The sequence below is a fragment of the Trachypithecus francoisi genome, unplaced genomic scaffold (genome assembly GCF_009764315.1).
Source record: "Trachypithecus francoisi isolate TF-2019V2 unplaced genomic scaffold, Tfra_2.0 Lachesis_group17, whole genome shotgun sequence".
Classification (NCBI taxonomy): Eukaryota; Metazoa; Chordata; class Mammalia; order Primates; family Cercopithecidae; genus Trachypithecus; species Trachypithecus francoisi.
In genome coordinates, this window is record NW_022681462.1 from 26,310,569 (window position 1) to 26,325,355 (window position 14,787).

General features: G+C 41.7%; 1 long non-coding RNA gene and 1 other non-coding gene across 2 annotated transcripts in view; one reads left to right on the forward strand and one right to left on the reverse strand.

Annotated features, from left to right (window-relative positions):
• Positions 1-688: 688 nt before the first annotated feature.
• LOC117062081 overlaps positions 689-14,787 on the reverse strand; it is a 34,450-nt gene continuing 20,351 nt past the window's right edge. Inside the window, exon 3 of the long non-coding RNA XR_004428205.1 lies at positions 689-1,019. This is a non-coding gene — a long non-coding RNA (uncharacterized LOC117062081). The remainder of the gene's footprint in view (positions 1,020-14,787) is intronic.
• On the forward strand, positions 4,592-4,697 carry LOC117063176. Its single transcript, XR_004428788.1, has one exon. It is a non-coding gene; the product is annotated as a small nucleolar RNA U13 (small nucleolar RNA).

Consider the following 14,787-nt stretch of genomic DNA (forward strand, 5'->3'; position numbering starts at 1 on the left):
ATGGTGAAACCCCATCACTACTAAAAATACAAAAATCAGCTGGGCGTGATGGCACACGCCTGTAGTCCCAGCTACTTGGGAGGCTAGGGCACAATAATTGCTTGAACCCGGTGGGCAGAGGTTGTAGTGAGCTGAGATGGTGCCACTGCACTCCAGGCTGGGTGACAGATTGCACTATTGCACACTGCACTCCAGCCTCCACAGAGGGAGACTCTGTCCGAAAATATATATATATATGTATATAGATAGATAGATAGATAGATAGATATGTATATATAACGTCAGAAACATTTTGCACAAATGTACAATTGTCCTTCTGAAAATGCCAAGAACACATTATTTGAGAAACCCCAGAAGAGAGATTGGTAAGGAAACATTTGCAAATCTACTGGGAAAATGAAGACTGAACCAGAGCAGTGGCAAAGGCTCCAGGGGAAAGAATGGGTTGAAGAATTATTTATGGGGTAGTCTCCACAGGACTTGGTCTCAGTTGGATGATGAGGGTAAGCAAGAGGGAGGAGTCAATGAAGATTCCCGAGGATATGATATGCGCAGCTGGGTGGCTGTTTCATCCAAGATATAAATACAGAGCAGCAGGTCTGCTTAGGTAGGAAATGTTAATTTAGTTTAGAACATTGTGAATTTGAGGTCACTGTGGGGAGATTGTATGGGGATGCCCAGCAAACCAAGAGTCTCTGCACATGTAAGAAACAGGTATGGAAAAAATTCACACACGAGACGGGGAACAGGCAGGCTTAGAAACCACTCATGGACTACACATTCACATGAATTAGTAGCATCTGAGGGAAATGCTCCAGCAACATACACAGACCCCTGGTTCCTAAGCCAGCCATGGTACCCCAGGGCAGCTTACCTGGGACCTTGAGAATCCAGCATGTGGAGAGTCCAGGCTGATCTTGAGACTCCACGTGGGCCCTCCCTGATGTGGAGCTGAACCAAACCTCGGCAAGCCGAGTACAAATTCAGTAATGCTGGCGCCTTCATAACCCATGTCTCTCCTGGGGAAAATAGCAGGGAGTAGGAAAGACAGTGAAACCAACTTATTATCAAGTTCTATCACATGTGCATGGGTGGCCACAACTATGGGATCTCACTTAATGTCATCAAGGACATGAACTTGATATGGATTATGATCTTTTCAGTGTTATATGAAATCCTCAGCAAATTCAACTTCACCCTCTCCCTACCTACAGACTACTGCATCTAGCTCCTCCTGCAACAAAAATCTGGGCTGCCACCAACCCCATCACTGATACTTCCTGGAGCTCATATTCTTGTCCTGAAGCCTTGCCAGGGATGTGATGTTGAGTCCAAGTGGGAAGGGTTCTCAGAACATTGCTCTTGGCTGAAAGGGACTGGCCTGTGACTGGCTGTCAGGCCATAATTTAATGGGTAGCAGTGTGGTCCCTGCCTCTGCCTTCCTAAGAAATTCTACTCAATATCATTCAGGAGGAAAATTGCTTTGTTCATTTCTTTTGTTTCTGCTCACATATTCTTCTGTTGGCTTTGGAGCACTCCTGAGCTTTTCCTTCTTTTTCCCTGTTTGGTAGTCTCTCTTACAGGCTAAAGACTGAGTCCTAAGACTCACTTTCTCCTTTCCATGACAGTAACTACTCTCTCTCGAATGTCAAACCAGGGAACAGATTCACGATTTAAGACAGGCCTTACTGAGTCATTCACAGAGGGCTTTCCAAAGGGAGTAGCACTTATGCCAAATGGGTGAGATCAAACCACTTCTGGCACTCTCTGCCTACATTTTTCTTTTTATTTTCAAAACATCTTTGTTCAGTTTTTCAAAATGCAGTTCTGTAACCACCTGCATCCAATGCTCCTGGGACACCTGTGAAAATTGCAAATTCCTGTGCTTTACCCCAAACCAGACCTATTCAATCCAGTCTCTGAGGGTGGAGCTTAAGACTCTCCAGGTTAAACAAGCACTCAAGCAGATTCTTAAGTACACAAGATTTGAGAACTACTGTTATAGGCTGAGAATTTTGATAATAAATTAACATCTGGTTTTATTTAATTCAGCCTCAAAATGTCTCAGACTAGTGCAAGGCTGGAATTTTTCTTTCCTTTCCTTTTTTTTTTTTTTTTTTTTTTCCTTATTTTCTTCTTAACAGCAAAAGGATTTCTTCAAATGTGATCTCAGCCAGAGCTGCTCTGGCTGGGGAGGGAAGAGGTAAGGATTGTTGTTCCACCCTCTGATTTCTGCCTTAGCAAACTTTTCCTCTTCCCAGCCCTGAAAAGCACAGATTTAGGGATTTGATAGGCCTGGTTTGAATCAAACACTCATCACTCATTTAGCTGAGCAAAGTGACCTCGGACAAGTTATTAAACTAATGTTCTTCCTATAAATTGGGAACCATTAATAATAGCTAACACAGAGAGTTCTCTCGAGCATGCCCTTGATCTGAATGCACTCCCTTGGTTGGCTGGGTACCAAGACCGATCAGACTGGAGCCCTCAGCTTTTGTCTCGTCAGTAGAGGCAAGGGTAGGGCGTAGCCTCAATCGAATATTGTTTAGATTTCTGCCACATCAAAGGCTTATTCACTACAAAATTTTGTTCCTACAATCGCCAGCATTTCATATATTTTCTGATAAGCTGGCCTAAGGAATGTTAGTGCTATTGGCAAAAACCTAGTGGCTAGTAATCGGCTATTTTTGTTTGTTTGTTTTGAGACGGGGTCTCTTTCTGTCACCCAGGCTTGAGTGCAGTGGCACAATCATGGCTCACTGCAGCCTCAAACTCCCAGCCTCAGGCAATGCTCCTGCCTCAGCCTCCTGAGTAGTTGGGATCACAGGCACACGCCACCACACACAGCTAATTTTTTAAAAATGATTTGTAGAGATGGAAGTCTTTCTATGTTGCCCAGGCTGGTCTCCAACTCCTGGGTTTAAGCAATCCTCTTGCCTGGACCTCCCAAAGTGCTGGGATTACAGGCATGAGCCACCATGCCCATAAAACTTTCTTAAATAAATACTAATCAATAGTGTTCAAAACACTCTTCTCTAAAAATAAAAACAACTTGTTGTTTCAAAGCATTTGCTAAGACAGTATGTTGCTGCAGTTTTCCAAAACGTCAATGAAGTAATCACTTTATTACTAGCAAAAAGTGAGTTGTGTGTTTTACAACTAATATAAGTGACCTGGCTACCCTGTGAGGGATTATTTCCAAAGTGTGTTCCTGGAGAGGTATTTCTGGACCTGCAGCTCACTCGTACCAACAGTGTTAATACTCATACCTCAGCGTTAATGCTGAGAGCACGCACATGGCTAGCCTGGGCTGTCACCTAAGTACTGTTCTCTTTTTCCTGTGGGCAAGTGAAAGGAAGAGAATACAACCTAAGTCATTAACTTCTAAGATCTAAGTTTTAGTTAGTTGTTCAATCTGGACCTTTTCATCCTTTTTAAAAAGACTATCAAGAGATCTGTTGATGTTTTCTTGTATAATTTAATTCATGTTTTGTTACATGTTTAAAATCACGAGTGCATCTTTGCTAATAATTTCAAGGGATATAAGCATGTTCAAGCATTCTACACAGATCAAGCAATTATTTTTCCTGCAAATTTAATTTTGAATGGTAATATAGGATTTTGTTTGGCTATTTTTTTAAAACACACACACACAAATTACATATTTTAGTCGACTAACAGCATAGCAAACACTTGGTTTGTTTCCATACAACATTCCAGAATTCATCCAAAAAAAATGCTTGCATGAGATTTCCCCGGCTTTGGTGTCCCGAGGGCAGGAAGAATGTGCCCTCATTGCTTCGCGGAGCTCCCAGTCTAGTAATAACTCAATATATATTTACTAAACAGGATGAAGGAAGGGTTAATAATGAATACATGATGAAGCAAAGTAAATAGGCCTCAAACTTGAGGAACAGGGAGTTTTCTGAGCTCAGAATTGAAGGTAGAGGCCAGGCGCAGTGGCTCACGCCTGTAATCTCAGCACTTTGGGAGGTCGAGGCAGGTGGATCATTTGAGGGCAGGAGTTTGAGACCAGCCTTTCCAACATGGCAAAATCCTATCTCTATCAAAATACAAAAATTAGTCGGGCATGGTGGCAGGTGCCTATAGTCCCAGCTACTCAGCAGGCTGAGATGGCAGAATCCCTTGAGCCTGGGAGGCAGAGGTTGTAGTGAGCTGTGATTATTCCACTGCACTCCAGCCTGGGGGACAGAAAAAGACTCCGTCAAAAAAAAAAAAAAAAAAGAAGAAGAAGAAGAAGGTGGATAGCCTGCCTGCTGTGGTGATCAAGCCTTATTCTAACCCGTTTTGTTGTGACTGGCTCAGATTTCACTACATGCTTGGGAAGAGGCAAGAGCTTAGAAGCAGACAATCTTAGACTGCCTATGCAAGGAAGCCCTCACCGTATTCACAGACAGTGCTATCTCTGAGACATCAGGACAGTCCTTGAAATTTAAGGAAATGGACCATGGGTTCCTTAGTGACTTCAACCTGAAAGACTAATCCCAACCCCAAGTAGTGAGCTCAAAGGTGTTTGATGAACTTCAGCCGTCCTAACAGGAATATTTGCTTCATAAATATTATCACTTAGATCCTTTTATGATCATAAGCATGATGATGACTGGGTTTTCCCACTCCTGTGTGAGATGTGCCTCCCTCTAACCTTATTACAACATTGACACCTTACTCAGTTGATATGAAAAAAATAATATTATCACCTGAACTTCAAGTGTAACTCCAGCAGCTGCCCATAAGCTTCTCTCAACTCTGGATCTAGTTTGTAGGACTAAATTAACCATTTGTAGTTTCTGGATAATATAAGTAGTAAGTGGGTTTTGTTATTGTTATTATAATGCACATTTCCTATAGTAAATATTATTTGTTTGTTTTTTGAGCTCCCACATGTATTGCTGGGTATACCAAGAATGCAAGGTCCTCTGCCCTCTTTACCCAGGACATTTCTCAGGTGTGGCTTTGCTGTGGCCAACCATGAAGCATGAGGTTGTGTCACTTGAAACAAAGAACAGGTGTATTTATTGCTTCCTATAAAAGCAGCGTATTCCTTAAGCTCAGTGCTCCTTTTCTGTGAAGTAAACCTACTATGTGTGCACCATTCATCTGGGCCTGTGGTGTCACCCATCTGGGACTTGGGGACAAGGGGAACCTTTGCAAACATGCTGATGCTCATGTTATGTCATGAATAATAAAGTGATTGTCTCCGACCCAAGAGTCGATGTCTTCTACCAATGTTCATGAAACAAGATGCTAACTTATTTACTTTTAAGTAGGGTAAAATCAAATCCCAGCTCCTTCAATTATGTGTTACTTTTATAATAGCAAATCAGTCGCTATGATTACAAAATTAGAAAATATTCTTTTCTAACAAATTGTTATTTCCTTCCAAGATTCTCTTGGTAGCCCTGATTAAAAACCACTGATACGTTTCTCTAAACAAAAGACAAAAAATGGGATTCTAAGTCATTATATTTAATAGTTCATTTCAGATTTTAAAAATACTAGATTTCTCAAGCTTGTATTCCTTGGCTCTCAGCAAAATTCAATTTTCTAGTAAAAATAATTCTCCTGCTTAGATTGAGGGTGGGCCCTGCAGCCATCTCTTTCCATGGTTGGCATCTGCAGTGAGCTCCCCATGCAGCCTCACATATGCCTGGTAGTGGGCACAGGTCTCTGTCCACACACTGTGCATTCCTCATCCCCCATCCCTCATTCTTCAGTGGCAGCTAAAGCTGCTAATTTTCCTAGGTCCAGGGGCTTCAACCTTGCCTTCTCTAAACATTGACCTCTATCTTTTCTTCTTAGGGAGAAGCATTATCTTCTCAGGGTCCTAAAATTCATAAGCTCTGGACTTGGGTTAGAGGGTGGGTAGGAAGGAGGAACCCACCAACTCACATTTTTAGAAACTCGAAGGAGACCTGCCTAGGGGTCAGCTTGGAGAATGCTAAAACCAATTAACTTCTATCTCAGCAAGTTACTCTGTAACATCTGTAGTCAATGTTTTATTCCGCAACTCCTGTGCCCCCCTAAAAAGTAAAGGTTGTAAATAAATACATAAAAACTGGCAATAAATGGAAACCAAACAGTTCCAACACTAAAAACTAAACAGTTCTCACACTAATGATATCATTCAAGTTTCTGGCACTACAGTTGACCTTGAACAATATGGGGGTTGGGACACCGACCCCCTCCCACACAGTTGAAAGCTCGCTGCCTTCCTGATCCCCTTCGACTCCCTTTCAGATGGCTCCTTCTCTGCATCCCTGCTGCTCATTTCAACCACATATCCCTTAGCAGTTGCTGTTCTCCAGGGCTCTGTCCTGACCCTTTCCTGTCTCACATGCAGCCCCTCCTGGGTGGCCTCATCCAGATGGCTCCACTTGTTGCCCCTCTTGCCCAGGTCTGTCTCCTCCACTTCAGGTTTACTTCCAGCCCTTTAGTGGACTTCTTTCCTTGCGTGTGACATACATGCACCCTAAGCTCAATGTTTCCAGGACACACGCAGTCTGTTCCCACAAATCTGCCCCTTCTGCCATCCCCTATCTCAGCAGAAATACCACCATCCCCCAAATTCCCAGGAAGGAGTCCAGGGGCTTCCCCCATAACCTGTCAATCACCAGAGCTTGTTAATTCCTTGTCCTCAATGCCTACTTGTACTACCACTTCTCATTCAGCCCCAGGCACATGAATCCAGAGCACTGTCACATCTTGCAGGGATCACTGCCTCTACCTCTTAAATCAGCTCCCTAAGCTGCAGCTCCAGCCCATTCTCCATTCTGCAGTGACAGGAAACTTTCTGAGATGGAAGCCTGGCCTTGTCATTCTTTTTAAAAAAATTATCTGAACACTCCTCAGTGCCCTCCTGAAGAAGCTTACACTCATTATTACGACTTCCAAATTCCCTCATTCCCTAAACCCAGTCCACCTCCCACCCTCATTTTCTGCTCAGGTAAAATGCAAACAAATAAACCAAGCTGGATTCCTGATTTTAAGACTTAAACGGTTGAGTAGGGGAAGAAAATGAAAAAGCAGCAAACAAACCACTGAAAATATATCATATGCTCTAAATACTGTGAAAATAGAAAACAGGAATAACGGGGGACTCCATTTGGGAGGGTGGTCAGGGAGTCTGATTTGCTATTTCATGAAACTGAGAACCAGGAGGAGGAACAATCTAGGGAAAATTATAAGGATCTGTTTTGGTAATAAGGATATCTGTAATGCATTTTTAAGTATTTGCTGCTGGTTTAAAAATATATGTATATTGTTCAAAGCAGTAACCTTCAGCTTTCTACAAAACTTGTTGTCCAACATAATGAAGACTCCAGGATAACACAATATTCTACATCTGCCTGCTAACCAGAGTCTCATGCATGGGGCGAGAGGGGAGGATACCATTCTCTAATTTCTTCTGATTAATCTTAACCTCTTCTTGCTTCCCTGATTATATGTATGCAGTATTATATCCTCAAGACTCAGTTCAAATCTCCTTTCTTCTGAGAAACTTTCCCAACTGACCTTGCCTGGGCAAAATGCATTCCCACGTGCTATGGCAGCCCACAGAACACACATCCTCCCAGCAATCATCATTTTGTATTATAATGTTGTCTTCAGAGAAAATTATTTCTCTTTGTCCACCTCTGTGACTAGCTTATAGTAGGTACATGTTATTTATCTGCTGACTATATGGAACACCCAACACATGTACTGTATGACCTTTGCCAAGTCATTGCCCTTCTGTAATCCTCAGTTTTCTTGTCATTCCAGAATAACACAGCCTACAACATGGTGTGGTAAGGCTTAACTGAGTAGTGATGTAGTCTTAATAAGAATTGGGTTACTAAGCAAAATATGGTGGCATATCAAAACTTTCTATTTATGCTCCAATGTTTCTTCTCCAGCTTATCATCTTGGGTGGGTGGTGCCAGGCATTCAATTGTAGAAAGAAACACTCTAAAGGGACCCTGTAGAAAAGCTACAGTGGGTCCCCATCTTTCACCATGTATAAAAATCAACTCAAAATGGATTGACAACTTATATGTAAGATCTGAAACTATGAAACTAGTAGAAGTAAACATTGGGGAAACACTACAGGACATTGGTCTGGGCAAAGATTTTTTGGTTAAGACCTCAAAAGCAAGGCAATAAAAACAAATATAGACAAATGGGATTACATCAAACTAAAACACTTCTGCATAGCAAAGGATACAATCAACAAAGTGAAAAGACAACCTATAGAATTAGAGAAAACAGGAACACAAATCAATAGCAAAAAACCCACAAATAATCCAAATTTAAAATGGGCAAAAGACGTGCATAGACATTCCTCAAATAATATATACAAATGGCCAAAAAATATATGAAAAAATGCTCAACAACACTATTCATCAGAAAAATGTAAATCAAAACCACAATGAGATATCATCTCACCTCAGTTAGAATGTTTATTATCAAAAAGACCAAAAATAATGAATGATGGTGAAGATGCAGAGAAAAAGGGAATGCTAGTGCTGTTGGTTGGTAGTACAGCACTGTGGAGAACAGTATGCAGGTTCCTCAACAAACTAAAAACAGAACTATCATAAAATCCCACAATCCTTCAGCTGGGTGTATAACAAAAAGAAAAAAGATCAGTATATTGAGAGGGTTCCAAGATGGCCGAATAGGAACAGCTACAGTCTACAGCTCCCAACATGAGTGATGCAGAAGACAGGTGATTTCTGCATTTCCAAATGAGGTACCAGGTTCATCTCACTGGGGCTTGTTGGACAGTGGGTGCAGCCCACAGAGTGTGAACCGAAGCAGGCCAGGGCATCGCCTCACCTGGGAAGCGCAAGGGGTTGGGGAATTCCCTTTCCTAGCCAAGGGAAGCCGTGACAGATGGTGCCTGGAAAATTGGGGCTCTCCCACCGTAATACTGTGCTTTTCCAACAGTCTTAGCAAACGGCACACCAAGACAGTATATCCCGCACCTGGCTCGGAGGGTCCTACACCCATGGAGCCTGGCTCACTGCTAGCATGGCAGTCCGAGATCAAACCGTAAGGCTGCAGTGAGGCTGGTGAAGGGGCATCTGCCATTGCTGAGACTTGAGTAGGTAAATAAAGCGTCCAGGAAGCTCAAACTGGGTGGAGCCCATTGCAGCTCAAGGAGGCCTGCCTGCCTCTGTAGATGCCACCTCTGGGGGCAGGGCATAGCTGAACAAAAGGTAGCAGAAACTTCTGCAGACTTAAACGTCCCTGTCTAACAGCTTTGAAGAGAGTAGTGGTTCTCTCAGCATGGAGTTTGAGATCTGAGAACGGACAGACTGCCTCCTCAAGTGGACTTTGACCCCCAAGTAGCCTAACTGGGAGACACCTCCCAGTAGGGGCTGACTGACACCTCATACAGCTGGGTTACCCTCTGAGACGAAGTTTCCAGAGAAAGAATCAGGCTGTTCTGCAATATTTGCTGTTCTGCAGCCTACACTGGTGATACCCAGGCAAACAGGGTGTGGAATGGACCTCCAGCAAACTCCAACAAACCTGCAGCTGAGGGTCCTGACTGTTAGAGGGAAAACTAACAAACATAAAGGACATCCATACCAAAACCCCATCTCTGGGTCACCATCATCAAAGACCAAAGGTAGATCAAACCACAAAGATGGGGAGAAAACAAAGCAGAAAAGCTGAAAATTCCAAAGATCAGAGCACCTCTTCTCCTCCAAAGGAATGCAATTCCTCACCAGCAATGGAATAAAGCTGGACGGAGAATGACTTTGATGAGTTGACAGAAGTAAGCCTCAGAAGATCAGTAATAACAAACTTCTCTGAGTTAAAGGAGGATGTTTGAACCCATCACAAAGAATCTAAAAACCTTGAAAAAAGATTAGACAAATGGATAACTAGAATAAACAGCATAGAGAACACCTTAAACGAACTGATAGAGCTAAAAACCATGGCATGAGAACTACGTGATGCATGCGCAAGCTTCAGTAGCTGATTCGATCAAGTGGAAGAAAGGGTATCAGTGATTGAAGATCAAATGAATGAAATGAAGTGAGAAGAGAAGTTTAGAGAAAAAAAGAGTAAAAGGAAATGAACAAAGCCTCCAAGAAATATGGGACTATGTGAAGAGACCAAATCTATGTCTGACTGGTATAACCGAGAGTGATGGTGAAAATGGACCAAGTTGGAAAACACTCTTCAGGATATTATCCAGGAGAACTTCCCTGACTGAGCAAGGCAGGCCAACATTCAAATTCGGGAAATACAGAGAATGCCACAAAGATACTCCTCAAGAAGAGCAACTCCAAGACACATAATTGTCAGATTCTCCAAAGTTGAAATGAAGGAAAAAATGTTAAGGGCAGCCAGAGAGAAAGGTCGGGTTACTCACAAAAGGAAGCCCATCAGACTAACAGCAGATCTCTCGGCAGAAACTCTACAAGCCAGAAGAGAGTGGGGGCCAATATTCAACATTCTTAAAGAAAATAATTTTTAACCCAGAATTTCATATCCAGCCAAACTAAGCTTCATAAGTGAAAGAGAAATAAAATCCTTTACAGACAAGCAAATGCTGAGAGATTTTGTCACCACCAGGCCTGCCTTACAAGAGCTCCTGAAGGAAGCACTAAACATGGAAAGGAACAAATGGTACCAGCCACTGCAAAAAGATGTCAAGTTGTAAAGACTATCGATGCTAGGAAGAAACTGCACCAACTAATGAGCAAAATAACCAGCTAACATCATAATGACAGGATCAAATTCACAAAAATAACAATATTAACCTTAACTGTAAATGGGCTAAATGCCCCAATCAAAAGACACAGACTGGCAAATTGGATAAAGAGTCAAGATCCATCAGTGTGCTGTATTCAGCAGACCCATATCACATGCAGAGACACACATAGGCTCAAAATAAAGGGATGGAGGAAGATCTACGAAGGAAAGGGAAAACAAAAAGAAAAAGCAGGCATTGCAATCCTAGTCTCTGATAAAATAGACTTTAAACCAACAAAGATCAAAAGAGACAAAGAAGGACATTACATAATGGTAAAGGAATCAATTCAACAAGAAGAGCTAACTATCCTAAATATATATGCACCCAATACAGGAGCACCCAGATTCATAAAGCAAGTTCTTAGAGACCTACAAAGAGACTCTGACTCCCACATAATAATAATGGGACTTCAACATGCCGCTGTCAACATTAGGTCAACGAGACAGAAAGTTAACAAGGATATCCAGGACTTGAACTCAGCTCTGCACCAAGCAGACCTAACAGATATCTACAGAACTCTCCACCCCAAATCAGCAGAATATACATTATTCTCAGCACCACAATGCACTGATTCCAAAATTGACCATATAGTTGGAAGTAAAGCACTCCTCAGCAAATGTACAAGAACAGAAACTATAACAAACTGTCTCTCAGACCACAGTGCAATCAAATTAGAACTAAGGATTAAGAAACTCACTCAAAACCACACAACTACATGGAAACTGAACAACCTGCTCCTGAAGGACTACTGGGTACATAATAAAATGAAGGCAGAAATAAAGATGTTCTTTGAAACCAATGAGAATAAAGACACAACATACCAGAATCTCTGGGACACATTTAAAGCAGTGTGTAGAGGGAAAGTTATAGCACTAGATACCCACAAGAGAAAGCAGGAAAGATCTAAAATCGACACCCTAACATTACACCTAAAAGAACTAGAGAAGCAAGAGCAAACACGTTCAAAAGCTAGCAGAAGGCAAGAAACAACTAAGATCAGAGCGGAACTGAAGGAGATAGAGATGCAAAAACCCTTCAAAAAATCAGTGAATCCAGGAGCTGTTTTTTTAAAAGATCAACAAAATTGATAGACCGCTAGCAAGACTAACAAAGAAGAAAAGAGAGAAGAATCAAATAGATGCAATAAAAAATGATAAAGGGGATATCACCACCGACCCCACAGAAATACGAACTACCATCAGAGAATACTATAAACATCTCTATGCAAATAAGCTAGAAAATCTAGAAGAAATGGACAAATTCCTATACACAAACACCCTCCCAAAACTAAACCAGGAAGAAGTTGAATCCCTGAATAGATCAATAAAAGGCTCTGAAATTGAGGCAATAATTAATATCTATCAACCAATAAAAAGTCCAGGACCAGACGGATTCACAGCTGAATTCTATCAGAGGTACAAAGAGGAGCTGGTACCATTCCTTCTGAAACTATTCCAATCAATAGAAAAAGAGGGAACTATCCCTAACTCATTTTACGATGCCAGCATCATCCTGATACCAAAGTGTGACAGAGACATAACAAAAAAAGAGCATTTTGGACCAATATCCCTGATGAACATCGATGCAAAAATCCTCAGTAAAATACTGCCAAACTGAATCCAGCAGTACATCAAAAAGCTTATCCACCACGATCAAGTTGGCTTCATGCCTGGGATGCAAGGCTGGTTCAACATACGCAAATCAATAAACGTAATCCATCATACAAACAGAACCAAAGACAAAAACCACATCATTATCTAAATAGATGCAGAAAAGCCCTTCAACAGAACTCAACAGCCCTTCATGCTAAAAACTCTCAATAAACTAGGTATTGATGGGCAGTATCTCAAAATAATGAGAGCTATTTAAGACAAACCCACAGCCAATATCATACTGAATGGGCAAAAACTGGAAGCATTCCCTTTGAAAACGGCACAAGACAGGGATGCCCTCTCTCACCACTCCTATTCAACATAGTGTCGGAAGTTCTAGCCAGGGCAATCAGGCAGGAGAAAGAAATAAAAGGTATTCAATTAGGAAAAGAGGAAGTCAAATTGTCCCTGTTTGCAAATGACATGATTGTATATTTAGAAAACCCCATCATCGGCCGGGCGCGGTGGCTCAAGCCTGTAATCCCAGCACTTTGGGAGGCCGAGGCGGGTGGATCACAAGGTCAGGAGATCGAGACCATCCTGGCTAACACGGTGAAACCCCGTCTCTACTAAAAAATACAAAAAACTAGCCGGGCGAGGTGGCGGGCGCCTGTAGTCCCAGCTACTCGGGAGGCTGAGGCAGGAGAATGGCATGAACCCGGGAGGCGGGGCTTGCAGTGAGCTGAGATCTGGCCAGTGCACTCCAGCTTGGGTGACAGAGCGAGACTCCGTCTCAAACAAAAAAAAAAAAAAAAGAAAACCCCATCATCTCAGCCCAAAATCTCCTTAGGCTGATAAACAACTTCAACAAAGTCTCAGGATACAAAATCAATGTGCAAAAATCACAAGCATTCTTGTACACCAATAACAGACAAACAGAGAGCCAAATCATGAGTCAACCCCCATTCACAACTGCTTCAAAGAGAGTAAAATACCTAGGAATACAACTTACAAGGGATGTCAAGGACCTCTTCAAGTAGAACTACAAACCACTGCTCAACGAAATAAAAGAGGACACAAACAAATGGAAGAACATCCCATCCTCGTGGGTAGGAAGAATCAATATTGTGAAAATGGCCATACTGCCCAAGGTAATTTATAGATTCAATGCCATCCCCATCAAGCTACCAATGACTTTCTTCATATAATTGGAAAAAAACACTTTAAAGTTCATATGGAACCAAAAAAGAACTCACATTGCCAAGACAATCCTAAGCAAAAAGAACAAAGCTGGAGGCATCATGCTACCTGACTTCAAACTATACTATAAGTCTACAGTAACCCAACAGCATGGTACTGGTACCAAAACAGAGATATAGACCAACAGAACAGTACAGAGTCCTCAGAATTAATACCACACATCTACAACCATCTGATCTTTGACAAACCTGACAAAAACAAGAAATGGAGAAAGGATTCCCTATTTAATATATGGTGCTGGGAAAACTGGCTAGCCATAAGTAGAAAGCTGAAACTGGATCCTTTCCTTACTCCTTATAGAAAAATTAATTCAAGATGGATTAAAGACTTAAATGTTAGACCTAAAACCATAAAAACCCTGGAAGAAAACCTAGGCAATTCCATTCAGGACATAGGCATGGGCAAGGACTTCACGACTAAAACACCAAAAGCGATGGCAACAGAAGCCAAAATTGACAAATGGGATCTAATTAAACTAAAGAGCTTCTGCACAGCAAAAGAAACTACCATCAGAGTGAACAGGCAACCTACAGAATGGGAGACAATTTTTACAATCTACCCATCTGACAAAGGGCTAATATCCAGAATCTACAAAGAACTTAAACAAATTTACCAGAAAAATCAAGGAACCCCATCAAAAAGTGGGCAAAGGATATGAACAGCCACTTCTCAAAATAAGACATTTATGCAGCCAACAGACACATGAAAAAATGCTCATCATCACTGGCCATCAGAGAAATGCAAATCAAAACCACAATGAGATACCATCTCACACCAGTTAGAATGGCAATCACTAAAAAGTCAGGAAACAGGTGCTGGAGAGGATGTGGAGAAATAAGAACACTTTTACACTGTTGGTGGGAGTGTAAACTAGTTCAACCATTGTGGAAGACAGTGTGGCAATTCCTCAAGGATCTAGAACTAGAAATACCATTTGACCCAGCCATTCCATTACTGGGGATATACCCAAAGGATTACAAATCATGCTGCTATAAAGACACATGCACATGTACGTTTATTACGGCACTATTTACAATAGCAAAGACTTGGAACCAACCCAAATGTCTGTTAATGATAGACTGGATTAAGAAAATGTGGCACATATACACTATGGAATACTATGCAGCCATAAAAAAGGATGAGTTCGTGTCCTTTGTAGGG